This window comes from Heterocephalus glaber, unplaced genomic scaffold, assembly GCF_053883595.1.
Source record: "Heterocephalus glaber isolate CG9 unplaced genomic scaffold, H.glaber_assembly_v1.0 deba00001457, whole genome shotgun sequence".
Classification (NCBI taxonomy): domain Eukaryota; kingdom Metazoa; phylum Chordata; class Mammalia; order Rodentia; family Bathyergidae; genus Heterocephalus; species Heterocephalus glaber.
This window is the reverse complement of record NW_028258305.1, coordinates 26,783,482-26,811,451: the sequence shown is the minus strand read 5'-3', so window position 1 is coordinate 26,811,451 and position 27,970 is coordinate 26,783,482.

Genomic DNA, 27,970 nt, shown 5'->3' with positions numbered 1-27,970 from the left:
CCATTATACAAAACCATGACTACATAATTTATTGGCTGACAGTAAAGAAATGCCTTTTGTGTTTGGCCTTCAGCCTTAAGGAGAATGAACTCTTTTTGTCCATATCTCCATCTATATCAATCAAAATTACACAGAGCCTGTCTCATTTTTGTCATTCCCTATAGAACTTTTTAGAAAGACTAAAACACATAGTTGCAGAATCAATTGTAAATGTTTACGGCTTGAACTCTATAAGAGATATAACAGAGAGAGAGGAAAGAAGGGTACAGAATGTAGTAGAAATAGTAGCTTCCTAAATGAAGGATCAAGATACACAATTTAGATATTACTGAAATTAAAGAATTAGAAATAGACTGTCAAATGTATCATTTAAATTTATAGAAGAAATCAATAAAAGAACCAAAATTATAAGTATAAATTATCCCCACTTATAGAGATTCACACATGTTTATAACTAAAAATTTTAGGAAGAAGAGAGGAGATTAAGTAAGCAGTATATAAGCATCCTTATTTTTCATATCAGAAAGAAAAATATATACTACATATAATATGTATTACATATAGTATATATGTAATATGATATATATTACATATAATAAAATACATCATGTACTATAAATCAAGAAATATTATCTGGCATACATTAACCGGAATTCCACTGTCCAATATAACAACCACCAGTTTAAGAGACTGCTGAGCACTTAGAAATGTGTGTGGACATGTGTCACAAGTTTAAACAGATTTTGAAAACAATATAAAATATATTAGTAACTATCTATGTGGATTATTTGTTGAAATGCTAATATAGTATGTGTACTATGTTAAATTATTAAAATTTGTTTTATATGTGTACATTTTCTTTTTTAATGTGGCAACTAATTAATTTTAAATTATATATGTGGCTCATATTATATTTCTTTTTTTTAATTAAATTATTTTGTTGGTACATTGTAGGTATACAACACATTTACATTTCTCATTGGGAATTGTACCTTTACATAATGCATCTTGGTTCTTATTTTTTCCCCATTCCTAGCCCTCCCTTCACCCCCTCCACCCTTCCCTATTTACAAAGACTTTATTTCCATTATATTGTATTTCTATTAAACAGGATGAATCTAGAGTTTTGGCATTAAACAGCAGAAATACAAATACTTAAGAGTTGGCCTCCCGGAACTAGAATGGAAGGAAAGAAATACACACAGCTGGAGCCAGCTGCTCTTCAGAAATTCTCCTGTATTATTTGAATTGTCATATTAGGCAGAGTATTTAGAATGTTTAAACAAATTTAAAGAGAAGAAACAAAATATTATAAATGTAGAAAGCTAATGAAGGCATAAAAAAGGTCAAAAACTAGAAATGAGAGGGTAGCTCTCTCAAGTGGAAGAAAAGGAAGTAGACCATCCACCTGCAGGAAGGGACCACAGAGGCCGCCCCACGGGTCAGCATGGCAGCATTCAGCATCCTTGAGGGCAGAGCCATGCCAGGAGCTCTCCCACATAAAACCTATTCACCCAGTCTTGTCTCAGCTACATGCTTGTAAGGCCCAACCTTTGTCTCCATTTCTCTTAGACTAACTACTAACATGATCTTTCTCTGTCCCACAACCCAGTTGTCACAACATCTTTAGCACCATCATAGAAATTATGTCTTTTCCAATTCCCAGGTGGTCCTTGTTATGGTTTAGATCTCGATGTCCCCCAGGAACCTCATGTACTTAGAAGTGGAGGCTTTTGGATCAGGACTGGACCACCCGGGTGCTAGAGCTAAATGTTATGTTAGGGGGTGAGGCCAGGTCAAAGAGGCAGGTCACTGGGGTATGACTTGGAAAGGTGTATCTCCCTCTGGGACCTCCCTTCTCTTTCTCTCCTTTCTGGTTGCCATGAGATGAGCAGCTTTCTTCTGCCAAACACTTCCACCATGCCTTCCTTCCTTGCTGCTGGGCAACTATGAACTAAAAAACATGAGTCAAAATAAACCTTTCCTCCTTTAAGTTGTGGATGTTGGGTATTTTGTTGCAGTGATGAGAAAGTGGCTAAGACAGTCCTTGATGATCTTGGGGTCACAAGTTAGCATGTTTCTCCTATAACCTCACCCTCTTGTTCCTATTTTCCAATGGGAAATTCAGTCCTTCTAAAAGTATTTTCTCAAGCAAGCTTATACTTATAGATAGCTATGGGTTTCCAACTCTGAGTACATAACATTTGGACATTATAACATTTTCTCAGTGTTAAAGATCATACCCCAATGCCTAATATAGTAAGAAGGTCAACCTACACAGTAAATGCATTTGTGTAACAAATATATTTAATCTTGATCCAGGTACAAGGGATACCAATGAACACAATAATGTTCTCTCCTCTCTTGGAACTTACATTTTAATGGAAGGAATCAATGATAAACAAGTAAACAAATACATTTTAAGTAATATATAATTTAAGTAATATATAATTTTAAGCAATATATAATTTTGTCATATATGTTAATTAATAATTTTAACTAATGTAAATAAAAAAGTGGCATTTTTTATATTTTTATAAGAAAAATATGCCAATTAATTGTAAAGACAATGTTGGGAAGGGAGGAAGAGGTTATTGTTTTAGAGATTTCTTACTGAGGAAATGATGCTAGAGGGGATACTTGCATGATGGAAGAGATCCAGCTATGGGAGGAAGGGAAAAGATGTTCCTCGAGATGGATGGCTTCATTTGGTGATGGAATCACAGTGTACAGAAACAGCAAGAAGACCTGGGCTGGAGAAGAGTGGGTGAAAAGGATTGGAAAGAATGAAGCACAGGGACCACCTACCTCCAATCTCCTAGTGCCATGGGAATACAGGGAAAGACTTTTTATTTTATTCCAAATACAATGAAAGAGTATCAGGTTTAGAACGAGCAGTGACTTGGCAGCGCTTTTGAATTAATGATTTTTTTTTCTTGTGGAATTATGATTAATTAGCAAAAAAATCCTACCTTCTTTTTTCTTCTTCACTTTCAATATTAGTTAAATCAGATTAATAATATAAGAACTCAAAAAAATCAGAACTCAATCAGAATAAATTTGGAATCACTTGAAATCAATAACAGGTAACTGATCACTTTTAGGGCCATGTCATTCTTCACTGTTCCATGCCATTTGCAGGAGAATTTAGGTTTCATCCAAAATGTTTCCAGAGGTAATAAATATTTATTGAGCCTTTTCTGTAGACCAACATTATGCTGGACCCTTGTGGACATGATCTTATCTCATCCTCAAAACATTCCTGTCCTGAGGGTGAGAGGTTATCCTGTTCCATGTTTGAATAAATAGTCCCAGAGCTTAACTGACTCATCTCAGATTTTATGCCAATACATGAAAGAGCCTGGATTTGTACCCAGCTTTTCTGAAACACCACACCACACTATTTTTCATAGCCCTCTTAACAGCCATAATAGGTTTCTCTAGCATTTTAAGAGACAAATATCAAAATGAATAATCTACTTGGAGGTAAATAGTGATAATTGCTGTCAGTTCCTGACAGTCAATTATTAGAGATGCAACAATGTAGGATAATTTGCTTGTAATTATGTAACTTGATAGTGGCCAAACTGGGATAATTACTAGATTTTTCCAAATGCTCCCACTGCTATCCAACCCCATCTTTGAAAATTCAAAAGCAGAAAGGCATAAATTAAACCTAAGCGTGAATATGAATTTCAAAGTAGTAAAGGTTAATTAAGCTGCACTTATGCTCACAAAAAAGCATAATAGCATCTACAAAAATAAGAATATTCAAAGACTGATTCCAAAGTAGAGAGGGGGAGAACATTATGAAGTAGAGGCAGCAACTAGGTGGGTGGATAGACACGGATGAGCAGGAAACCTGGTACTGTCCAAGGCCAGCACATTAATTCTATTGAGTAATTAACGTTCCTACAGATTAGTCATTAACAAACTGTTTACCAGAACACACTGTGCTTTAAATTGAATGTGTGTTTATCTTGTATTTTGCCGGTGATGCTTCAGTAAGACTTATATCTCCTTGAAAAGGCTGCTGAAAAAGAGTGTAATATCTTTAAGACTTATTTTAAAATAATACATTTTGTATGGCTGTTCATACAAGTCTAATGAGGCAATATCCCGAAAGTAAATTACAGAAGGAGATTCTATTACAATACTACATACTTTATTGCACTAATATTTTTCTTTTGATTTTAAGCTATGTTGGAAAGCAAGCGGGACCCTTCAGAAATCATTTGTTTTAGCATTTGACAATAACCTTGAATTTAACATCAGGGTATAGAGTCAAATTTTAGGAACATTTACACTGAAATGAGCTTTGAAAGGTTATTTGTCAGTGTTTAATTTGTCCAACCTCTGAATATTAAATTTTTAAAGTCTTTCTTTCTAATCATCTACCTCAGGTACAAAGTAATTTTCTTTACAATTATGTCATTATTTTTAATTGTCAACCTATCATGTTTTTTATTTTATATTTCATTTACAGAATTAAAGTGACTACATAAGGTAAACAAAATCAGGGGGCTTTTCCCTTTTAATTAAAATTATAACAGCTTTCATATCAAGCATAATTATGGAATTATTAAGAATTTTCAATGACTCAAGAATTAAGTGTCCTTGAAGCTTTTCACATAGTCATCCCCAATGCCTAGCCTCCTCCAAAGAGGAAAAGAGAGTGTACAAGACTGCACCATGGGCTCTATGACCAGCCAGCAGGTAGCACACATCACTTCCAACCATATTTCATGAGACAAAACCCAAGGGCATTATTTTAAATCAACTGCAAGGGATAATAAAAAGTGCAATCTTCCTGTATGTCCAGAAATAGGAAACTGAATTTGCTATTATCTAGCAAGTTTCTATCACAAAGGAAAAGCTCAGTTACACAATGCAAAAGTGCTTGGATTTCCTTCTATAACATTCAATATTTTATCCCAGAATCCATTTATATGTATGTATACAAGGTGGTTTTTTTTCACTCTGAAAAGAGTTTGGCTTCTTTCATTATTACTATTCTTGAATTCTTTTATTGGTACATGTTAGGTATACAATACATTTACATTCATCATTGGGAACTTGTTTTATTTTTTAACCTTATGAAGAAAATTTATGACAGTTACTACAAAAGAAAGGCCTTTCCCAGTGACATTCTGAAAGGGATAAGTGAACTTATGTATGGCTCAACCCATCCCACAAAGCAGTTTTCTTAAAGCTGATAAAGTTCTGGACACACCAAACTTGTCTAGTAACAAGCCCAGTCCAGCCGCAGAGAATCCCCACCTCCACTCATGACAGCCATTCTAGGGTTGTAGAGAACATCATCCTAAGTATCCACCTATGCTGCTGCAGCCTAGTTCAAAGCTAGAAATATCCTAGAAACAGACTGAAATATATGCTGACCCCATTCTCATATCAATGATGCCTCTAGATTCGATTACCAGAAAGGAAGAAAATTAGCAAGCAAAAGCGAGGCAACTTGGTCTCACCAACAGGACTGCGAATAGTGTGCATAAAAGAGCTTTTAATTCTACCCATGGGCACATTTTCAGATCATTTCATTGCTTATGCCAAAACTAGTAAAAGTGCCTCGTGGGGAATGGAATTAAGTTAACTAATTACAACTTTCATAATAAAATGTGCAATGATATGACGGATGTGCTGCCTCTACAAATAACAAGAGGCCCTCCTCAGGATTCAACTGTGACAACGTGGCCATATGATCAGATGGAATGCTGTAAAAGGCTTCATTGTTGAGTGTGAAGCCTAAATTATACCCACAGTGCCATCCAACGCTCAGATTTCAAGATTCTGTGCATTTAAATCTGTGTACTATTTTTTTTTTAAAAAGTAATTCTTTATCCAGCCATAGATCGATCTCTTTGCTATCAGGGTCCTTTGTTAAATTAAATTGCATAGGGAAGGTGATTTCAAAAATTATGCTTAAAGATCCACAATAACTGATTTTTCAAAAAATCTAGGTATATAAGTATTCCCAAACTACCATGGGTTGAATCATCAGGCTTTTAATGGTTAATGCAAGTTAAACTAGAAATGATAGAAATGCTTGATTTTAGAAGAGCCAGACACCACAGGAGGCTAGCGACCAGATCTTGTTAGCATTATTGGAGAGAATAATTCCAAGAGGGCAAAACATAGCCATGCCTGTAAATTAAACTCTGTGTTTCTAGCTAACTATACTCTGCATAGTGTGGTTCAAAATGCTTGTTTGTTATCAAGCAAAACATCTGCTTTTTGATGCTAAAAGTAGGATCCTGAGGGAAGTTGTGATCTTTCCCAAGGCAACTTGATTAATAGTAGGCTTCCAAATTTTAGCTAAAAGACATTCTGATGAAGCCAGAAGTACTGAGTAATTGTTTCCACAATTATCTTAATATATATTTCTTTTCTTTCAAGAATTTTAAACAGTAAGACTTGGAGATGTTTTTCTTCCTCACTGTTCTTGCACTTATAGTTATCTCACAAGTTAGCGTTGTATGTTACACATACACAACACACACACACACACACAAATACACATGGGCATTGTGCTGCAAAACATCCTGCTCCCTGACTTGTAGGAGTTTGTAAAGAAAAATCATTTGAGTGTGGAGAAGTAATAAATTAGTGAACATAGTATGTAAAACAAGAACTAAAATCCTTACTCCAAGGAGTTAATTGTATTGACTGCATTAAAATAGAAATGAAGGAATAAGCTTCTCAACTACACACAGGTGGGCAACTGAGAGCTGGACACAATACGAAAACTCCCAATGAGGGTGAATAATCTTTATGCAAGGTGAACAGAAGACACTTCAAGGACAAACAAGGTTGGTTGGTTGGTTTTTAGAAACTGACCGTGGGGTTATAGTGCTTATCATATATTTCTTACCTCTAAAGTTCCTATCATTACTGGAAGATCTTCACTCCACTCTCACTTAGAGAAAGGTTTTTAAATTAGGTAGAGCTGACAGTGGCTTTAAAATATAGACTAAGCTCTCTGAGGAAGTAAGGGCAGAAAACAAGGAAATGCATTGAGAAGGGAACAGAAATGGAGGAAAGGGAAGGAAAGGGAAGACAGAAATCTTCTAAATTAGGAAGTCTAATGAAAAGAAATTTAAAGATGTAAATCTATGCCCCTGACTCCGCCTGGCCATGTGACCTTGAACAGATCTCATCACCAGCAACATCATTATGAGAGCTACAAAGTATAGTATTTACCATGACTCAGCCCTTTGCACAGCACCTCTCTTTTAATCCCCACAGTAACTTTAAAAGCAAAATCCTATTACCCTACTTTATGGATAAACAGATTCCAGAAACTTAATTAGCCTAGAATTCTACAACTAGCATTTTTAAAGGCATGTTTGATTTAAAACCCCACCCTTTCCACAACGGTGGGATGCCTCCTAAATGTAAGCTCTCAGAACTTCTTTCTGCAGTCACAAGAGGATATATATTAGTTGCTCATGCTCCAAGAACTTAATTGCATAAAACAACTAATTTGTTCTTTCTCCTGGGTTTGTTTTTCATTATTTTTTGGGTTTTGGTTTTGTTTTTTTTGGGGGGGGGGGTACCGGGGATCGAACTCAGGACCTTGCGCTTGTGAGGCAGGCGACAGAACCACTGAACTAAATCCCGGCCCTGTCTCCTGTATTTTTGAGAAGCCTGTGCAATCTGTGATCTTAGTGGGATTTAATTGGACAGTTCTGGTGGTCTGAGAATGTGACTGGCGGTCAGCTGGGATGGCTCTGCTCCATGTGGCCCTTCCTCTCCAGAAGACAAGCCAAGGCTTGTTCCATGCTCCAGTACAGAGCACGGTTCCTAAGAGAAAGATGCCTGGAAGTCCTCTTATACCTCTTGTTCCTTCGAGTCAAAACCGAACATCACTTAAACTACATTCTCTTAGTTCAAATAAGTAACAACGCTAGGCCAGATTAAAGGACTGAAGAAATAGCCTACAGTTCACATTGCAAATGTCATACATCCTGGGAAGAGAGAAAAAGTAGGGTCATTTTGCAATTGCTGCACCATAAAATATATGGAAATATCTTTTATAAAGTGTAAACAGTCACACAACCAGGTCCTTAACTAAAATCCACTCATTAAAAAACACCATCACTGCTACCAATTCAAGGGCAGTTTGTTTTCATATCTGTCTTATCTTTGAGCTGAGCTTGTAGAACAAAGCTAGACAAAACCAGGTAATTTTCTTATACACTCAAGCTTTTCCTATACAATCTGAATTCAAATGAGGTTTTTCTCCTACATCCTCACTCTGAGAATCCTTCTCACCTTACATTCTATTAAATTGAGAATTCTTCCAGAATTAACTCCATAGGAAAATACTTCCAAGCTTGGTGTTATTCATTCTCTGCCTTTCTGAAATTGTAAACTCTTATCATTTTTGTTATTGTGGTATTATGTTTTCTTCCTGAAGTAAAATCTCAAATGCTAAATAACAAATTCATAGAGTAAAATGCTTTACAATCACACTCTACATGTCCCTAGGAGAGATAGTTGAGAAGAACATCAAACTACCATCAGCATTTATATTAAGCTATGAAATTTAATGTGATTTGGATAAAAACCTACTAAAACCAGAAAAGGTATCTTTTCTATCCCAGAAATATTTATCTATATTAAAAAATGAGAAATTAGAGACATTTATAGCTAAGTGGATGCACATTGAGGTGATACTCTTAAGTGAAATAAATAGGACACACATGAATAAATACCAAATAGTTTCTCTGGTGTGAGAAACTGAAAGTGTAAATAAGGACTAAATGCATAATAGGTAATGTGAAATAGGAAGAATAGGGGCAAAGGGGAAGGAAGTGGGAGGGCTAGGGGAAAGGATAGAAGGCAATGGGATTAATATGAGAAAATGGAAAAATAGGAACAAAATCTTTCTAAATAGGGAGGAATGGAGGGGTTGAAGGGAGGGCTGGGCAAGGGTGAAAAACAAGAACCAAGAGAGACTATGTAAAGGTCCAAATTTCCAATGATGAATGTCATTATATTGTATACCTAAAATGTAGCAATGATTAGAATGAATAATCGATAATGCAAAACAGGAAGAAAAGGTTCAAAGGGGTAGGGGTAGGGGTAGTGGGAGGGGCAGGGGAAAGGAAAGAAGGGAAAGGAAAAATGATGAGAAATGGAAAAAATGGAAATAAAGTCTTTGTAAATAGGGAAGGGTGGAGGGGGTGAAGGGAGGGCTAGGAATGGGGAAAAAATAAGAACCAAGATGCATCATGTAAAGGTACAATTCCCAATGAGAAATGTAATTGTGTTGTATACCTACAATGTACCAATAAAAGAATTTAATAAAAAAATATATATTTATCTATATTTTTAAGTCTCCCACTAAAAACATCCAAATAAGCCTACAAAAGGATGTCAACACTTGTCACAATATCAAACAGTCTGTTTAGGCCAGTTGTTCTCCACCCTGTCTGCCTGGACACCAGAATCAACCAGGGAGCGTTTAAAAATACCAGTGACCAACTTACACCCCAAGAGAATTCAGTTAGAATCACTGCAGATGAGACACAGCCTCAGCTTTCTTTCAAGTTCCCCAAATGATCCCAATGAGCACCCAAGGTTAAGAGCCACTGCACAGGGCTTTTACTTTTGCTACCTATAGATTGAGGTATTGTAATAGATTCCAATTTGTACTGGGTTACATTTCTACTTCTATTTGAATTACTAGCAAAATAGTTCAACTATTTCTCATTAAGTTCTTCTGAAGCAGTGCATAGTAGAAAGAGCCTTTGGAGTCAAACCTGCAATTAAATCCCTGATCTGTTGCTTATTATTTGTATAACTTGGGGCAAATTGCTTAACCTATTTAGAGTCACTGAGCTTTGATTTCTTCCCAGGTTATACGGTATAATAATTCCTAACTGATAAGGTATTTAAAGGGTAGTAAGATAAAGTGTATAAAATGCTTCATAGTGCAAAATCAGCCAACATCAATTTCCTTTCCCCTAAGAACTCTTGATCAAAGTGTCTGGTGTCTTCAGGTGGTGGCTATAGCCTGCTGAAACAAAAGAAGGAAATCTATTCATGTGTATTGCATAAACACAATGATGGAGCCCAGTTGTCTGCTTTCACTTGCATCAGAAAATCCTGCTAATAATTCCCTAGAGGCAAACTATCACTACATAAGTCTGCTTGTAGGGACCCATCCCACAGCAGGTCTAAATATCACTTGCTCTATCCATACACATCATTGATGGAGTCTTTATTTTTTTATCCATAAACACAATAGGCCTGATATAGATTGCATACAGGGGAAAGGCCATAGAAGGAAGCACAGATAAGGACCCAGCCAGACTCCCTGTATCCCACCCTGGGTGGTGACAAAAGCAAAAAACCAAAATTGACTGTAGAATAAGGCAATGTCACCATTATGGCTAGAAGCTGCAAAATCGTCTCTGGATAGCAAAACTATTTTCTTTGTTATTTATGTCTCCTGCATGGGTTTGGAAATACACTTCTGCATAAAGGTGCATGATCATATTGCTATCATTTTTAAAGTAGCTTGGCACGACAAACTAAATGAGCCTTTTCTCTTTCTTTGGTCTTTACAGTAAGTAACAAATAAGAGATGAATTTTCACCACCCCCAGCGCGCAGGACCAGAGCTCCCCCCAGAGCCGAGGAGTAGCCTTCCAGGCCACCATACCACCACTCTCAGAGCCAAGGGGCAGAGCCGCCCTGAGCACCCAGGATCAAAGCTGCCCCAAGCCTAAAGGAGGTGAGCCACATGGGCACCAGCCCCACACACTCTCACCCACCCCACCCAACACCCCCGAAAATGAGAACATAGGTAAACAAGTCTCAAAAGCAGACTTCCAGGATCACCTAAAGCAACCCCAAAGGGAAACAAGATAAAACAATCTAATACTCAACCACCTACACTCCCTGAAATGGCAACAAAAGAGTATCTGGAAAAAATGAAAACAGAAATAATTTCTCAGTTAACAGACAGAGATTGTGTCCATAGTGTAAGACATGATTAATAAATCTACAGAGGACACAGATTAAAAAAAAATACAGTAGCTGAGGAACATAATGGAATCCCAACATAGAAAAAAAATGGAATCCATAAAACAGATGAAAACACATTTCCAGGAGATTAAAACCTCCATTGAAACTTTATGCAGTAGAATGAGCCAATGTGAGGACAAGAATTTAAGATGTAGAAGGTAAGACTGCTGTTAGTGAGCAGGAAAAGAAAAATTTCTTTAAAACAGCAAGGGACAACAAGAAATCATTCCAGCAGCTGCTAGATCATGCAAAGAAGAATAACATAAGACTAATCGGAGTCAATGAAGAAACAGGAGAGAGTGCAGACGACATAAAAAAAAACTCTTCACAGAAGTGATGACAGAAAACTTCCCAGGCAGGGGAAAACAAATGACATACAGATAAGTGAGCAAATAGGACACCAACTAGCCTTGATCAAAAAAAATTTACACATAGGCATATAATAGTTAAGATTCCAGAAACACAACAGAAGAATAAAATTCTACAAGCAGTTAGAGAAAAGAAACAAATCACACACAAAAGAAAGCCCATCAGAATCACAGCAGACTTCTCAATGCAAACCCCCAAGGCAAGAAGTGCTTGGAGTGACATATTTCTAGCCCTAAAGGAAAACACTCTCCAACCCAGATTGATGTAGCCTACAAAACTATCTTTCAAAATGGATGGAGAAATAAGATACTTTCATGACAAAGAGCACCTTAGGAACTTCGTGAATACCAAACCAGCACTCCAAAGAATTTTACACAATATCCTAGGAACAGATATTGAGGATCACAACCCCAGGAAGCAAAGCAGAATGAATCCATTGGGCACAACAAGAAATTAAATGCAAATGGGGAGGATCCAACAAAAAGAAAAAGTCATGACAAGGATAAGTGAATATGTATCAGTTATAACCATCAATGTTAATGGTCTCAATTCAGCAATCAAAAGGAATAGACTGGCAGAATGGGTCAAGAAGGAAGATCCAACAATATGCTACATATAAGAAACACACAATTCAAAAAGAAACTCATAGGGCTGGAGATTTAGCTCAGCGGTTTCACCACCTGCCTCGCAAGCCCAAGAACTCGAGTTAGATCCCTGGTACCAAAAAAAAAAAAAAAAGAAATTCATAGACTGAAAGTTAAAGGGTGGAAAACAATACTCCATGCGATAGGCACCAAAAAAAAAAGCAGGAGTATCTATCTTCTTTGAGGATCAAGTGGTTTTCAAACCAACACTGATTAAGAGACAAAAAAGGACACTACATCCTTGTAAAGGGAAGAACCCAAGAGAAAGAGATGACAAACATAAATATCTATGCACCAAACACTACTGCACCCAACTGTATAAAACAAATACTAATGGACATGAAAAGTCATATATGCACTAATACAATAGTAGTGGGGGACCTCAATACCCCACTGTCACAAATAGATAATCAACTAAAATACTGGAACTCAAACTCTTGAACAAATGAAATTAACAGATGTTTACACAGTGTTCCACCCCACAAAATCAGAATACACATTCTTTTCAGCTGCACATGGGTCATTCTCCAAAATAGAACACATACTCCCACATAGAACATGTTTAAGTAAGTGAAAAGGGATTGAGGTTATCCCCTGTATATTATCACACCACAGTGTGATGAAATTGGAGATCAATAGCAAAAGAAACCACAAGAATTTGATAAACACAGGGAAATTGAACAACACACTACTAAATAACCAACGGGTCACAAAGGAAACTGAAGAAATCAGACAGTTCCTAAAATTAAATGACAATGGCAATACAACAAATTAGAATCTATGGGACACAATGAAAGCAGTCTTACGAGGGAAATTCATAGAAATGAATGTTCATAATAGGAAAAAAGAGCAAGCCCAAATAAATGACCTGATGGTGAAGCTCAAGCTTCTAGAAAAAGAGGAGCAGGACAAACCCAAAGCTCATACAAGGGAGGAAATTATAAAGATCAGAGGAGAAATCAATGCAATAGAGACTAAGAGAACAATACAAAATATCAATGGAGCCAAGAGTTGGTTCTTTGAAAGAATAAACAAAACTGACAAACCCTTAGCCAATCTTATCAGAAAAAGGAAAGAAAGGGCCCAAATCCATGCAATTAGGAATGAAAAGGGTGAAATGACAACAGATCCAGCAGAAATCCAGAGGATCATCAATACCTACTTCCAGAACCTATACGCCAATAAGATGGAAAACCCAGAAGAAATGGACAGATTCCCAGATATGTATGAATTAGCAAAGTTGAATGAAGAAGACCTAAAAGCTCTAAATGAACCATTATCAATCAATGAAATTGAAAATGTAATTAACAACTTACAAAGAAAACCCTGGGTCCTGATGGCTTCACTGCCAAATTCTACAAGACATTTAGAGAGGAACTACTGCCACTACTGTTTAAACTCTTCAATGAAATGGAAAGGGAAGCAATACTCCCAAATTCATTCCTGGAAGCAAGCATCACCTTGATCCCCAAAGCAGAGAAAGACCCAACTGAAAAAGAGAACTATAGGCCAATCTCACTAATGAACATAGATGCAAAAATCCTTAATAAGATAATGGCAAACAGAATACAGAAGATCATCAAGAAGATCATACACCCTGATCAAGTGGGATTCATCCCAGGGATGTAGGGATGGTTCAATATGCGCAAATCAATCAATGTAATACACTATATCAATTGAGCCAAGGACAAAAACCATATGATTATCTCCACAGATGCAGAAAAAGTATTTAACAAAATCCAACATGCATTTATGATAAAAAAAAAAACCTACAAAAAATTTGAATAGATGATCTCTACCTCAATCTGATCAAAGCTATCTATGAAAAACTAACAGCCTATATCATACTAAATGGTCAAAAACTGAAATCCTTCACATTAAAATAAGGAACAAGATAAGCATGTGCACTATTACCACTCCTGTTCAATATAGTTTTGGAAACATTAGCCATGGCAATTAGACAGGAGAAAGAAATAAAAGGAATAAAGATAGGAATTGAAGAAGTCAAATTGTCATTATTTGCAGATGACATGATATTGTATATAGGAGACCCCAAGAACTCCACCAAAAGTCTTCTAGACTTAATAACCAATTTCAGTAAAGTAGCTGCATACAAGGGCAAAACACAAAAATCAATAGATTTTTTCTACATGAACAACAGACACACTGAGACAGAAATAGGGCAAGCAATTCCTTTTATAATAGCATCCAAAAAACTGAAATACCTAGGAATCAACCTAACAAAAGAAATCAAAGACTTCTTCTCTGAAAACTACAGCACTCTGAAAAGTGAGATTGAAGATTATATCCGAAAATGGAAAGGCATCCCTCGGTCCTGGGTAGGAAGAATCAACATAGTGAAAAATGACCATACTTCCAAAACTGCTATCTAGATTCAATGCAATTCCAATTGAAATCCCAGCAGCGTACTTCATGGAATTTGAGAAAACAATCCAAAAATCCATCTGGAACAAGAAGAGACCCAGAATAGCAAAAGCAATTCTAGGCAATAGAGACACAGCAGAGGGTATCACAATCCCCAACTTCAAACTACACTACAAAAGCTACTGTGATAAAAACAGCATGGTACTGGTAAAGAAACAGGCCTGAGTACCAGTGGAACAGATTAGAAGATGCAGAAATTACTCCAGACACACTCAGCCATCTCATCTTTGACAAAGGAGCCAAAACCCTCCCTGGACGAAAGATAGCCTCTTTAATAAATGGTGCTGAAAAAATGGGTTTCAACTTGCCATAGATTAAAACTGGACCTATTCTCTCACCATTTATTTGTGTACAAGAAGGCTATTGGATTTTTTTTTGTTTATTTCGGGGGCGTTTTTTGTACCAGGGATTGAACTCGGGTCCTTGCACTTGCGCAGCAGGTAGCAAAACCACTGAGTTAAATGCCTGGCCCCAGCTATTGCTTTTTGATTGTTGACCTTGCATCCAGCTACTCTACTGATCTGTCAATTAAGTCTAGATGTTTTTTGGCAGAATTTTTTGGCTCTTCTATGTAAAGTATCATATCATCAGCAAATAATGACAGTTTAACTTCTTCCTTTCCTGTCTTTATTCCTTTTATTTCTTTCTCTTTTCTAATTGCTGTGGCTAAAGTTTCCAGAAAAAAAGATGTGGGCATCCTTGTCTTGTTCCTTATTTTTGCATGAAAGTTTTCAGTTTTTGACCATTTAGTATGATGTTGGCTGTTGGTTTTTCATAAATAGCCTTAATCAGGTTGAGATAAAGACTTTCTATTCCAATTTTCTGTGGGTTTTTTATCATGAATAGTTGCTGGATTTTGTCAAATGCCTATTCTGCATCTATTGAGATGATCATATGGTTTTTGTCCTTGACTCTGTTAATATAGTGTATTACATTTATTGATTTACAAATGTTGAACCATCCTTGCATCCCTGGGATAAATCCTACTTGGTCAGGGTGTATGATCTTCTTGATGACCCTCTGTATTCTATTTGCAAGTATCTTGCTGAGGATTTTTGCATCTATGTTCATTAGGGAGATTGACCTGTAGTTCTCTTTTTTGGTAGGGTCTCCCCTGGTTTTGGAATCAAACTAACACTTCCTTCCAGAAATGAAGTTGGAAGCCTTGCTTCCCTTTCAATTTCCTTGATGAGTTTAAAGAGTAATGGCATTAGTTCTTCTTTAAATGTCTTGTAGAATTCAGCAGTAAAGCCATCAGGACCTGGGCTTTGCTTTGTTGGTAAATTTTTTATTACATTTTCAATTTCACTCATCGTAATTTGGGTGTTTAGAATTGCTATATCTTCTTCATTTAACTTTGGCAATTCATATGTATCTAGGAATCTGTCCATTTCTTCTGTGTTTTCCATTTTGTTAGAGTACAGGTTCTCAAAGTAGGTATTGTTGATCCTCTAGATCTCTGTTGGATCTGTTGTGACTTCAACTTTTTCATTCTTAGTTGCATGGATTTGAGCCTTTTTTCCTTTTTTTGATAAGATGGGCTAAAGGTTTATCAATTTTATTTATTCTTTCAAAAAGCCAATTCTTTGATTCATTGATTTTTTGTATTATTCTCTTAGTTTCCATTGCATTGATTTCTGCTCTAGTCTTTATAATTTCCTCTCTTGTATGAACTTTGGATTCATTATGCTCTTCTTTTTCTAGAAGTTTGAGGTTCTGCATTAGATCATTTATCTCAGTTCTCTCTGTTTTCCTAATATGGGCATTCACTGCTATGATTTTCCTGTGTAGAACTGCTTTCATTGTGTCCCATGGATTCCTGTATGTTGTACTGGCATTATCATTTTCTTGGAGAAACTGTCTAATTTCTTCTTTAACTTCTTCTGTGACACATTGTTTGTTCAGGAGGCTATTATTCAGTTTCCATGTGTTTGTGGGAGTTTTGCAGTTTCTTATGTTATTGATCTCAAATTTTATTGCACTATGGTCTGATAATATATAGGGAGTAACTTCAATTCTTTTACATTCACTTAAACATGTCCTATGAGCTAGCATGTGGTCTATTCTGGAGAATGACCTGTGTACAGCCGAAAAGAATGTGTATTCCGATTTTGTGGAGTGGAACACTTTGTAAACATCTATTAAGTCCATTTGTTCAGTAGCTTGGTTCAGTTCTAGAATTTCGTTGTTAATTTTTGCCTAGATGATTTGTCTATTTGTGATAGTGGGGTATTGAGGTCCCCCACTACAATTGTGTTAGTGCTTATTTGGTTTTTCATGTCCATTAATTTTTGTTTTATAAATTTGGGGGCATTCATATTTGGTGCATATATATTTAGGATTGCCATCTCTTCCTCCTGGATTGTTCCCTTCACAAGGATATAATGACCATCTTTGTCTCTCTTAATTAGTTTTGTTTTGAAATATACTTTGTCTGCAAATAAAATTTCTATGCCTGCTTTTTTCTGGGTTCCTGTCTTGTAGAGAACTGTTTTCCATCCTTTTACTTTCAATCTATGAATTTCTTTTTGAATTATGTGTGTTTCTTATATACAACATATTGTTGGATTTTGCTTCTTAATCCATTCTGCCAGTCTATTTCTTTTCATTGGTGAATTGAGGGCATTAACACTGATGTTTATAATTGATAGATATTGACTCATCCTTGTCATGATGTTTTACTTTCGTTGGCTCTTTTATTTATTTTTCCCCTTTTCCTTTTAGTTTCTTACCTTGCCTGCTGGCTTCCCTCTGTTGGGCCTCATGGAGTTGTGACCTTCATTGGTTCTTTCTAGGATATTGTTTAGAATTGCTTGGAGTGCTGGTTTGGTGTTCATGAAATTTCTCATGTGTTCTTTGTTGTGGAAGTATCTAATCTCCCCATTGATTTTGAAATCTAATTTTTCAGGATACAGCAGTCTAGGTTGGAAGTTAATTTCTTTTAGGGTTTGAAATACTTCACTTCAGGCTCTCCTTGAGTTGAGGGTTTGTGTTGAGAAGTCTGCTGTTATTCTGATGGGATTTCCTTGGTATGTGATTTGTTTCTTTTCTCTAACTGCTTGTAGGATTTTGTTCTTTTGTTCAGTTTCTGGGATCTTGACTATTATGTCTAGGTGTAGATTTTTTTTTTCATCAAAGCTAGTTGGAGTTTCATATGCCTCATTTATCTGTATGTTCAACTCTCTACCTCTGTCTGGGAAGTTTTCCAGTATTACTTCTGTGAACAGTTTTTTTTATGTCAATGGTACTTTCTCCTGTTTTTTCATGGATTCCTATCAGTCTTATGTTATTCTTTTTTGCATCATCTAGCAGCTGCTGCATGGACTTCTCATGATCCCTTACTATTTTTAAGAAATCTTTGATTTCATGGTCCTTAACCACAATCCTGTCTTCTATATCTGATATTCTATCTTCAGATTCCCTTAATCTGTTCTTCATGCTTTCAGTGGAGTTTTTAATGTCCTGAATATCTGTTTGAATATGTTTCATGGATTCCATTTCTTTCTTAGGTTGGGCAATCATGGTTTCTATTTCTTTCTTATTTTTTTTGTTTTGTTTTTCCCCATTGAGTTTATTGGTACATTTTAGGTATAAAATGCAGTTACATACATCATTGGGGCCTTGTGCCATTACATGAGTATCTTGGTTCTTATTTTTTCCCCTTCCCCTGCCCTCCCTTCACCCCCTCCACATTTCCCTATTTACAAAGACTTTGTTTCCATTTTCTTCCTTTTCTCATATTTTTTCTTTTCCCTTCTTTCATTTCCCCTACCCCTCCTACTTCCCCTGCTCCTTTACACCTTTACTTCATATTACACAATATCATTTATACATTTTTTAAAATTACAATATCAAGATCTAAGAGCATTACCACAGATTTTGCAGAATTTAAAAGGATATAGAAAGCATATTACAAAAATCTTTTATGAAATAAATTTGACAACTTCGAAGAAGTACCTTGGAAGACAAATTAATGAAACTAACTCTGGAGGAAATATAAAATTTGAATAGCACCTATTAAAGAAAGTATATTCCTAGCTTGAAAACTTACCTATATGACAACAACAGGCTCATATACATTTTAACTGATAAATTATATCAAACATTTAAAGCAGAAAAAAAGAAGGAACACTTCTCCCCTCATTTTAGGAAATCAACATTGTGCTAATCCTAAAACTGGATAAAGATAATAGAAGAAGAAAGTATGAACATAGATAGAAATTTGTTTAACAAAACAAACTGTTAGAAGTCAGATCTGGCAGGATGTAGAAAGTGCTTTTATTATAGGGATGACAGTATTGGTTCAGCATTGGAAGATCCAACCCCAGAAGTCACCATTTTAACAGAGGAAAGGAAAAAGCCATATGATCTTGTCAGCAGATGGGGAAAAAGTATCAGACTAAATTCTACAGCTGTTCATGGTAAAAGCTATCAGGAGACTAGAAGTAGAACAGAAACTTCTCAACAGATTAAAGACATGTAATCCATACTTTCAGCAAAAATGCCTTATATGAAAGGAGAAGATACAATGCTTTTTCCCTAAGTTGAAGAACAAGGACAGATATGCCTACTCTTCATCTGTCCATTAAACTTTGAAACAATTAGGATAGGATTGCCAAGGTACTACCAAAATCTTTATATGTAGATGAAATGATCATCTACAGAGAAAATACTGAGAAATCTCTAGGAGCCCCTAGACCTTGTATTTGAATTTAGCAGAATTAGAAAACACAAGGTATATATAAAAATTCAGGTCTGTGTATACTTGCTATAAATGAAGAATTGGATATTGAAATTTAAAAGTTATGTAGGAGTACAAAGGACCTAGAAAAGTAAAAAGAAAAAGAAAAAAAGACAGTGTTGGAAGACGTTTAGTACCTAATTTTAAGACTTCCTCTAAAGCTACAGTAATCAAGGCAGTGTTGGTGTAAGAAAAGACATATAGATCATTGTAATAAATAGAGAATCTAGAAATAGAACCACACATATATGGTCCACTGAGTTTTGAAAGATTATTTAACATTAACATTTTATAGAATATAAACTCAATTCAAGAGCAGAGGAAAAGATAGTTTTTTCAGGAAATGGCACTAGAATACCTGGTATCCGTATATAAAAAATTAACCTCAACCCTTTATTTCCATACATAAAAATAACTTAAAAGGATCTATGAACTTTAATATGAAAGTCTAAAACTATAACAGTTTAAGAAGAAATTATGTGGGAAAATGTTAAAGAATTTAGGGTAGGCAAGAACTTCCTAGGATACAAAAAACATGATGTATAAAAGAAAAAAATTAATAAATGAGATTCTATCAAAATTTAGAACTTTAAATGACATCATTAAAATGAAAAGTAGTCCTTAAACAGACCATATTTACAATGCATATAACCTATGACCAGAATATATAAAGAACTCTTACAGCTCATTAATAGACAACCCAATTAAAAAGTAGACCCAAGAAGATGATTTTGCTTTTGGTATTGTCCTTGATTTAATTCCTGGGTTGATATTTCAAAATTGCTTATTGTAAGTTTCTTTGTTGCTTGTAAATAGAACCCTTATGGAATGATTGCTTCTCAGAGGTGTCTTCCAGATATAGCTGGTCTTTAGGTTTTGAGTCTCTAATGAGTCTGAGGCTATCTCATTTTCATTATACCAGGAAGGACCACTGACTGGATCAATAACAACACCTTAGCCCAAGTGATACAATCAGCAACACCATAGCATCAAGTACATCTTAGAAAATGACAATTTGTAGTAGTTATTAATCTATCACCCGTAACTGTGTGAATTAAATCCAAATCGAGGACCAACCTAACATATTTTTATAGTGAATAAACTCTTCAGTATAGCAACTTTACCCTTTGGGATGGGGAATTAGAAAGAGTTGGGGAGAGAGGGATAGATAGGTAGAAGGATAGGGGAAGGTTAGCAGTGAGGCCAGAGGACACAGGCAAGAGAAGGAAAAAGAGAATAAAAGAAAAATAAAGAAGAAACCCAAATTAGGGCCAGAACAGGAACAAAAAGGGAGATGAAGAACAATGAGGGACAGCAAGAGAGTGAGTGTGAGAGAGAGAGAAAGGAAAGAAAAAAGAAAGGTAAAAAAAGAAGAGAAAAACAAAAATTTGCAAAGAGTAGGAAAAAAATTAAAAATAAGAGAGAAAAAAACCCAAAACAAACCAATAATACTAATTTTGGAAATAAAAAATAAAAAGAAAATGAAGGGCCTCCTTCAGGGTGTGTCTCTGCTGTCACAATAGACAATGAGGGCAGCAGTGTGCAGATATGTCAATAAGTCTTAGCCAGCCAGTCACAGACCCGTGGGATTCAGGCAGATTTCTGGCTGCAAGTCCCAAGTTGAGCTCCCTGTCCTCCTGTAAGGTTGAACTCTGCAAGGTTGTACTGCAGGTTTCAGCTGCCCTTCCCCTGAAGATAGTCCCGGTTCCGATGGGAGGTGATGATCCCTCCAACTTACTCAGTATGGTGGTCTGGTGGTCTGGTGTTCCCTGCGTCTCTGTAGTGTGAAACCAGGTGGCAGTACAGCCAAGCTGCCAGTGGGGGGGGGGTCCTGTGGGTGCCCATGCGGCTAAGTGGATTGCTGCTGTGGGTGCGGGCTCGATGGGACAAGGATCCCTGTGACCCAGGACCTCTCTCCGGAGTCCTGCAGATGTGCCTAACATGGGCTGAATCTAGGTAGAACTCTTGAAGACATTGGTGTAGGAAAAGATTTTATGTACAAAACCTGAGTTGCCCATGAACTACCACAAACAATAAACAAGTGGGATCTCCTCTTATTAAAAAGCTTCTGCACAGCAAGAGAAACTACCAGCAGTGTGAAGACACAACACACAATGTGGGAAAAAAATTTTCACCTGCTGTTCCTCAGACAAAGGTCTACTATCTAGAATCTAGAAAGAACTTTTTAAAAATCAGACCTGGAACGGAGCCGGCAGGGCCGAGTGGGGCCAAGTGGTTGCAGGCTGACAGCGACCTGCTTGCTCCGGCTTGCTCCACCAGCTTTCCACCAACCAACAGGACAGGGTGAGGAGGACCCCCCAGGCAGGCCCACCAGCTGATGGGTGGGCAGCATGGGCGCCTCCAACAATACCATCCCCCCTCCTTTTGGCTGTGCAGCTACTTGGTTACACACTGCAGACGCACAGGGGGACAAAAGCCATTGTCCTGAGCTCCAGAAGTGAGCAACAGAGAGAGTGCCTGTCTCAGGCTCCCTGATGAAAACAAGCCCACTGGAAAAGTGAAGGGAATCTCAGCAATAAAAGCACACCAGACCACCGTGATTGGTAAGTTGGAGGAATTATCAGCTCCCATCATAAACTGGATTTTCTTTAGGGAAAAAGCAGCTGAAACCTGCAGTAGAAACTTGCAGAGTGAAACCCTGCAGGAGGACAGGGAGCTCAACTTGGGACTTGTAACCAGAAATATGCCTGAATCTCTGGGTCTGGGACAAGCTTACTGAGACTCATTGACTTATAACTGCCCATTGCTGCCGGCATCTATTGTGACAGCAGAGACACATCTTGAAGGAAGCCCTTTATTTTTTTTTTTGTATTAAATTCTTTTATTGGTACATTGTAAGTATACAACACAATTACATTTCTCATTGGGAATTGTACCTTTACATAATGTATCTTGGTTCTTATTTTTTCCCCATTCCTAGCCCTCCCTTCACGCCCTCCACCCTTACCTATTTACAAAGACTTTATTTCCATTTTTTCCATTTCTCATCATTTTTCCTTTCCCTTCTTTCCTTTCCCCTGCCCCTCCCACTTCCCCTACCCATTTGGACCTTTTCTTCCTATTTTGCATTATCTATTATTCATTCTAATCATTGGTACATTTTAGGTATACAATATAATGACATTCATCATTGGAAATTTGCACCTTTACATATTCTCTCTTGGTTCTTATTTTTCACCCTTGCCCAGCCCTCCCTTCAACCCCTCCATTCCTCCCTATTTACAAAGATTTTGTTCCTAATTTTTCCATTTTCTCATATTAATCCCATTCCCTTCTATCCTTTCCCCTAGCCCTCCCACTTCCTTCCCCTTTGCCCCTTTTCTTCTTATTTCACATTACTTATTATACATTTAATCCTTATTTACACTTTCAGTTTCTCACACCAGAGAAACTATTCAGTATTTACACATGTGTGTCCTATTTATTTCACTTAAGAGCATCGCCTCAATGTACATCCACTTAGCTATAAATGTCTCTAATTTCTCATTTTTTATGGCTGAGTAGTACTCCATTTTATAAAAAAAAAAATTTTCTTTATCCAGTCTCCAGTTGATGGGCATTTGGGCAGTTTCCAAGTTTTAGCTATTACAAACTACGCTGCTATGAACATGGGTGCACATATATCACTGTGGTATGATTCTTTTAATTCTTTGCATCTTATCTACAGAAAAACCTGAAAAAATCTTAAGGGACAAACCTCTCTTTCTGATCTAGGGAGACTGAGGCCCAGAAAACTTGATGAGTCTCTCCAAGCTAATCCAAGGATAACTACTCCCATGGCAGATTCCTTTATTTTTTTCTTTAATTAACAAGGCACTCTGTGCAGTCAGTCTGTTCCCAGAAGAACCAAGGGTTTGAACGTGACATGCATAAAATAATAATTGCATTGTTTGGAACTTTCAATTCTGACTTATTCCCTGAAGTTCTTTAAATGCTCACCGCCCCAGTACATTTTCATAAATTTGGTTAGGAAGTGATATGCATGCATTGAAGAACACAAAGCTCAGCTTTAAAACAAACTTTGTTAATTAAACAGATACCCAAATAATGTTCCTGTGCACACTGAATGAGCACTCTATCCACCACAAACCTGTCTTGACAAAAATTTCTCCAAATCTTATTTTCCAAACAAGACACTGATTTGATTTTTCAGGCATCCAGTACCTCCCCAAAGCTCAAGATAGAGAATAGCTTAATTCTGCCAAGTCACACTAAAAATTGGACAAGGATTGCATAACACAGCTTGGTTTCTGTGTTTCTTACCAATAATAAGAGCAATGCTGAGTGGTTTGGTGTCTCTGATGCATTTTTTCTGATATCACTATTTATTTTTCCTTAAAAGTTCCTTGTCATTTCATCCTTAGTAGAAAGGATCAGAGACAAAAATAAGTCAGGGAACAGATGTACTTTAGGATTATACAGCTTAACATTCACATTTGAAGCTCACTTCACTCACTAAGTCTGTGCGATGCATGGTGATGGAACTGGAGGAAACGGGTATACAGAAGTCTCCAGGCCCCAGCAAGGGAGTCATGCTTCATAGAGGAATGGGACAAGGAAACAGGAGAGCACCAGCCAGTGAACCCTTGGAATTCAATCCAGGGTGCGGGGGAGATGCTGGAGAGACACCTGAACTCGACTGTCAAAGTTAGAGTTACACAAAAAGAGGGGGAAAAGCTTCATGAAACTGAAATTACGTGTTCAAAGACAAGGAAGTAGAAGAGAACCAGATATGTTTCTAAGGGAGTGAAGAGTTTGGACTGTTTGGAGTGTTGAGTCAGAGGTGAGGCTGAAACAGAAGGCTGGGGACCTTTAAGATTCTGAAATTCAAGGCCAGGGATTTAGCTCAATGGTGCCACTGCCTGCCTTGCAAGTGCAAGTGCAAGTGCAAGGTCCAGAGTTCAATCCTGGTACCAAAAAAAAAAAAAAGATTCTGTAATGCACACCCTACAACAAGCATTTGCTTGCCCCGAGTGCTGGACTAGACAGCAAGCAATGCCTTTTCAGCAATAAAGTTATCTTAGAGTTAACTCTTTTGTAGACCAGGGACCTTCTGACTCTAATCAATGCAGAAATCTGATTCCAGTATCTGAAGAAGGAAACTATCAGGTCTCACTTTGAACACTTCCAGTGATAGGGAACTCATTGCCTCACAAATAAGCTTTTTAGAAAGTTCTTTATGTTGAATTGGAACTGTGTCCTTGTAACTTCTTCCTGACTTCAGTAAAACATGGAACAACTCTACCCTCAAAGAAATGCTCAAATCACAGTAACTGAGCCCCAAAGACCACATTTAGAAAAATCACATGATCTAAACTTAACACAAGGTTCAATACACCACAACTGCATTCCCAGGTGCAATTTACTTCTATCTCCCCAAGAGACCTAGACCTTGCCAGGACCAAAGATCTTCTGAATCAGAACACATGTGCTAGGGAGCCTGCACATCTCAACCACAAGCTTCTGGACCCAACAAGCAAAGATCAAAGGTGCAAGGGGAAAAAAGCAGATCCTTAAAAACAAAAGACATAGAAGCCAAACCACAGACCTCCACAATAGGAGCTAAAAGAGAAAGTCTGGAAGAAGCACAGTTATGATGCAGTGGTTCAGCTCCACAGCTCACATCCGCAGGGCATCAGGATCCTTGTACAACACAATGGAGATAACCATAAGGCACTGTAAGTCATGGACAATATGGGAATAGCTGCAATCCGAGAGTCAGAAAATATGATGATATTTTGTTGCACAGAAAGAGCAAACTTATTCAACTCCTATTTTACTTTCCTCTTTGCCTCAAATAGAAATAATGCTGATTGTACAGAGAGTAGAACATGCATTGTCAACAAAGAATGGAAGCTGGGATGGATGAGAAAGCAGTAAGATCCTGTGACTGCTGCTTTATGTAAGTTCAAGGTCCTGACCCTGATTAATTGATTCCAAGACACAGAAAGAACCTGCAGATGTTATCAGAGCCCTAGAGCTGCACAACTGTGTGGCATGAAATCATAGACAGTGAAAGCAGAATCAAAGACTAGAGCATGGCTAATAGCATCTCAGTTACCAAAAGGACAAATAGCTGGTTTCTGTGAAAATGGGAAATCATAGCCTGAGAGGCTATGGTACAAGTAAATAAATACAAGAAGCTTAGAAACTAGTACTGTCAGAAAGAATGGTGGGAACCACTGACTAACATATACAAAAACTACTTTACAGTGGGCAGGACAAAACAAGGCACTGATGAGAGCACACTGTGCTTACCCTGCCAGGCACTGGCCTACCTTTTAATCCTCAGACTTACCCTAAAAGGTAGATGCTATTATTACCCCACTTTAAATTCAAAACAACTGAGGCACAGATTTAAAGTCTTAAGAGTGCAAAGATAGTATAGGACAGAGCCAGGGCTTGAACCACTATCCAGTGCTAAGAAGTTCAGAGTGATCTTTAAGGGAGACACAGAAATTGGGCAAAAGTAAAGGATTAATAAAAACTGGATGAGACAGAGGTGGAAACTGGTGAGGCAGGGGGCAACCACAAAGGAAAAGCTCCTTGCTGGAGCTCAGGAGACAGAGAGAAAATGGTGGAAATGTGAATCCAGATTCAGAGCACTTTGAATAGAACTAAAAGGAGATTAACTTTTGGTTTCATTACAAGTGTTTTAGTATCTCATTTAAGCTTTACAAATGTGTTTCTTGCTTCCAAGACCTCTCATCTTATGTGAGCCACTATGCTGGCAAGTAATTTAAATATCTTCGTGCATACACATAAAGAAGAGAGAAAGAAAAAAGAGAGGAAAGGGAAGGAAAAGGAGAAAAGAAAAGAAAAAAATGCTAGGCACGGGAATTTCGTTGGGAAAATCCAAAGTCAGGAAGAATAGCTCAGTCCACAAGAGCCTTGATCTCAAGGCTCTGTATCAACACTGACCCTCCAGTGAACTTTCCGTTGGCAGAACTAACATACTTGTGGCACTTAAGACCTTGAGATTCAGCAAAGCTCATGTTATGTGTGTGTACATCTTGTCACTCCAGGTAGATGAGTATTTTCCAACTTCATTGACCATGACCCACAATGAGAAATGCACTTTGCCTCAGAAGCTAATCCGGGAACTGATACATTCATAAGTAGTGTACTATTCCCCATGTCATCCCCTAGGACCACCACTCCAAAATCATTCACTGGCTAACTAATGAATGGATCTGTTGAATAATGGTTATAGTAACTTCTTAGCATCTTAAAATAATCAAAAAATTCAGAGAAAATAAACCATAGCAGTTATCTTGTCCAGTTCTTTTCAACATTATTGTAGCAAGTGATCCTTTTTCCCATATAAAATCTTAATTGAAGGCCAATGTATAAGACAGAGTCATAAATTTGCTAACACTATAGAAAGTGAAAGGAAGACATAATTTCTGTATTTCCCAATGGAACTGATTTCATAAAGCATCCAGACAACCACACACACACACACACACACACACACACACACACACACACACACACTTCTCACTGATGGGCAGAAAATGAGAAAACAGAAAAAACACAATAACAGCTCCAGAAACTCAGAGTCATTTTGACCAATTCAATCTTCTGGTTTTCTCCTCCTTCCTAGGCCTTCTCCGAGATGGTCTCTGTATGTGCAGAAAGTATATAGTATTGGGAATCAGATGGCTAAGACAGAAGCCCCTACTCCCCACCACCATCTTGTTCTAGTTCTTGGGTGTGTCCTAGATGGGTTCATAAAAGGTCTGGTTGGTCAGCTCTGCAACCAACCCCAGCACTACACTGCCTTCCACAGCTGACATACATGCCACATGTAACCCACAGATTACTCTACCTTGGCCTGTCAAACCCTAGTCCCTCCTCCCCCTTCTATCCTGGCCCTGCAGTGTTCCTAAAGTTTCGTGGTGACTCTTCACAGACCTGATCCCAGTGTGTCACCCTGTAGCCTCAGCTACACAGCCACCCACTGTATCCCACCTGTTCCCAATCCAGTCCCCTTGTATGGCACGTTTCTCAACCAGGCTCCCTAAAGAAAGATTCCTTCTACAAGGGGTCTAAAGCCAGGTGTCTTGTCTCAGAAGTTGAAGACCTTCTCACTCTGCCTACCCAAAGGGCCACTTCAATTTGATGTGGATACCACACAAGACATGGGGCCTCAAATAACAAGCCAAACAAAACCCCAGTTTCCCTCAGTTTAACTCACTTTTCCTGCACAACTTTAGCCAGTGAGGATGAAGAACACATATGCATCAGTGCCTCCTTCTTCCCACAGTTCCTCAGTGGGAGGATAAGGTTTTCTTCCTTTGTCTTTCTCCTTGGTTAAAACATTGTCCTCTTCTTTTCTCCTCTCTCCCTCAAGTTATAATGGTAAGCAAATGTAAAGAAAGAGGGGTAAGGAGGGGAAAAGAGAAGAGGGAGAGAAGGAGGCCAGTTTCAAATTCATAAAGGGACCTAAGTTCAAAGGTGTTCCAAAAATACAGCACCCAGTTTATTCAAAACAGATGAAAATGGAGCTTCTCTAATGGAAGCCAGGATAAGGGACTCAGCCCTATTTGCCCCTTGGGCTCTCCTTGGCTATTCTCAGAGCCCTAAGGAACTTCAAAGGAATCCTTTTCAAAGGAAACACATTTGAAAAACCACTGATTCTGATAAAGCAAAAACACACAATAGGGCAAGCTTTTGCCTTGCCCCCCCCTCAT